The following is a 3,244-nucleotide window of genomic DNA, read 5'->3' on the forward strand; positions in this document are numbered from 1 at the left end:
CCGTGAATCCTTCTCTCGCATCCCGCACACACACACGAGTGTCTACCCGCCCGCACCAGCACTCGCCCATCTTGTACCGCACCGCACTCTGTTGCGTCGGGTCTCGCGGGAGCAGGTCTCTAATCCACTAGCACTTGATTCGACAGTGCATGTGCTACATCCTTTTTACAATCTCTAGATTATAAAACACTGCATTCTGTCAGCAATGTAACACGGCAGTAACATATAGAGACCTCAGCTTGTAACTATACTCCAATTACTATTTAGAAAATTATAATGCGTAAATTTACTCCGTTACTAAAAAAGTAATCAAATTACAGTAACGTGTTACTAAGTAATGCGTTACTGCCCAACACTGGTCTTGTATCTTTGTCTTTTTGTCTGATTTTCAAATATGTTTTTGGGAAGAAAAAAAGTGTGTGATGTGATTCGCCTCATACTCATAGCTGGTTGGTTTGGTTCATGGCTTTAAAATTTTTATATATTTTTTGTTACCAGGGGCGGATTTAGTGAATTGGGGGCCCCAGGCAAAATATAGGAATGGGGCTCTATACATTTGCACACATTTTCCTAGATCAACCTTGAGGTTTCATTTTGTTGTTTTCAGCGTAAGCCTGTGTGCAAAGTTACACATTTAAATAAAACTGAAAAAATAATGAAAAGGCAATTATACATTTACACACCTAAAATACATATATCAAGAGCATGCTTCACTATACATTTTACTGGTAGCTTGAATGTAAACATTGTCATGAATTCGTTGTACTCCCATTTGTAAAATATCCAACAAATTCATTGTTGTAGGCGAACCCAATTTCATGAAAGTGCATATAGCACGATTTTCTGCTTCTATTTGGCGTAATATTTCTATGCAGAAATTATAAAGTATATTTAGAAAACATTTGGAGTGTTTTTTGTTCGTTAAATGTACTTTCTTTAGTTACGGCCAGCTGCAGACAGTGAATTGATCATAGCCTAAAGCCTATGTTTGATCAATTTAGCCTTCTCAAATCATCAGGACTTGCCTAAAATAAAATCTATATATAAAACAGTTCAAGTATATCACAATGTTAGTTTAAATGTTTAACCTATATAAATGTGCATATCCAATTGTTTGCGGAGGAGTGGAAGCTGAAGCGGTTCAGTCGACAGAAATACGTGACACACAGGCCTATAATAACTGCTGAAATGTTTGCGGGGCGAATCTCAGATCAGTCTGAGCGCTCATGGTACTCACAGTGCATACAGCCCTACACCTGCAGGTGACACTGACTCGGACGGTTGTTGTGGTAATAAATACCATAAACAGCAAACGTTTGCGTGTCCGTGCTTAATGCGCATATGAAAAGCATTTTAGGGGGCCCTTGGCTTTTACACTGACTCGGACGGTTGTTGTGGTAATAAACACCATAAACAGCAAACGTTTGCGTGTCCGTGCTTAATGCGCATATCCTATATGAAAAGCATTTTGCCCTTGGCTTTTGGGGGCCCAAGGCGGTCTCCTACCTTTGCCTAATGGGTAAGTCCGCCCCTGCTCCAACGCAATTTTGCATGATTTGTTAATTATTTATACTTTTTATCCATGCAGCAAATGCTTTAAAAAAACAGCTTTAAAATAACTTTATTGCATTCCAGACACTTTTAAAGTACTTTTCACTATACATTTTACTGGTAGCTTGAATGTAAACATTGTCATGAATTCGTTGTACTCCCATTTGTAAAATATAAATCAACACATTTCACTGCAAAATCGCCTGTGATGTGTGGTAAGGAACATGTAAGTGTTATTTAAAGCCCTTCCTGTGAAGTTCTCTTACCTACAGCAGCCCTGGGATGTCACTGACTGATGTAGCACAACCCCAGCGGCACAGAGGAGCGGCTGCTAATGAGACAGTCAGCCACTGCTCTGCATATGATACAATATAATGTGCTTTTCCACAGCGAATCTCTTCTCTCTTCAAACTACCATGCTATATTTCCCCTCAGTTAATTCATGAAGGCCCCCTTGTCACCCCTGACCTCTTTTCTGCTGTGATGATATAGTGCAGTGGTCTTCACAATTTTTTTCATGGGAGCCGCACTGATAGGGCAAAGTCAATCGGAGAGCCACTTTTACCATGAAGTATCAAAAGTTACATCCAGTCATAAATAGCATGTCTTTTTATCAATCTGTCATATGCAATGCACTGCAATACAAAAGGGACTATCATTCTTTATCATTTACCAATCAAATTTGTAACTGAGACAAGATTATTTTAAAAAAAGCAGGATTACCTTAATGCTGGAAAGACCTTAAGTTATTTTATTTTTTTATACTAGCCCATCATGTATCTAACCATCCAAGTGCACATTCAGCCTGACCGGGTTCTGTCTGACCGTGTCTACACCGGACGTGACCGTTGTCATGCCGCGCCCTGCTGTGCTAAAAGTCTGTCTACACTTGACGCAACAAAGCAACAGTTGCAAAACATTTGAACGTAGTGTCGGTACAGTTCGTCATAAATAGAACGAGGCATCAGTTTACTGATGGGGATCGTGACGCATCGCGCTGCGCCGCATCCCAAACCCAGTTTAGCCATCATAATACGGTTCATAGCAGTTATAGATATAAAAATCGAAATCAACACATTTCACTGCAAAATCGCCTGTGATGTGTGGTAAGGAACATGTAAGTGTTATTTAAAGCCCTTCCTGTGAAGTTCTCTTACCTGCAGCAGCCCTGGGATGTCACTGACTGATGTAGCACAACCCCAGCGGCACAGAGGAGCGGCTGCTAATGAGACAGTCAGCCACTGCTCTGCATATGATACAATATAATGTGCTTTTCCACAGCGAATCTCTTCTCTCTTCAAACTACCATGCTATATTTCCCCTCAGTTAATTCATGAAGGCCCCCTTGTCACCCCTGACCTCTTTTCTGCTGTGATGATATAGTGCAGTGGTCTTCACAATTTTTTTCATGGGAGCCGCACTGATAGGGCAAAGTCAATCGGAGAGCCACTTTTACCATGAAGTATCAAAAGTTACATCCAGTCATAAATAGCATGTCTTTTTATCAATCTGTCATATGCAATGCACTGCAATACAAAAGGGACTATCATTCTTTATCATTTACCAATCAAATTTGTAACTGAGACAAGATTATTTAAAAAAAAGCAGGATTACCTTAATGCTGGAAAGACCTTAAGTTATTTTATTTTTTTATACTAGCCCATCATGTATCTAACCATCCAAGTGCACATTC

The sequence above is a fragment of the Sinocyclocheilus grahami genome, unplaced genomic scaffold, assembly GCF_001515645.1.
Source record: "Sinocyclocheilus grahami isolate Dianchi unplaced genomic scaffold, SAMN03320097.WGS_v1.1 scaffold233.1, whole genome shotgun sequence".
Taxonomy (NCBI): domain Eukaryota; kingdom Metazoa; phylum Chordata; class Actinopteri; order Cypriniformes; family Cyprinidae; genus Sinocyclocheilus; species Sinocyclocheilus grahami.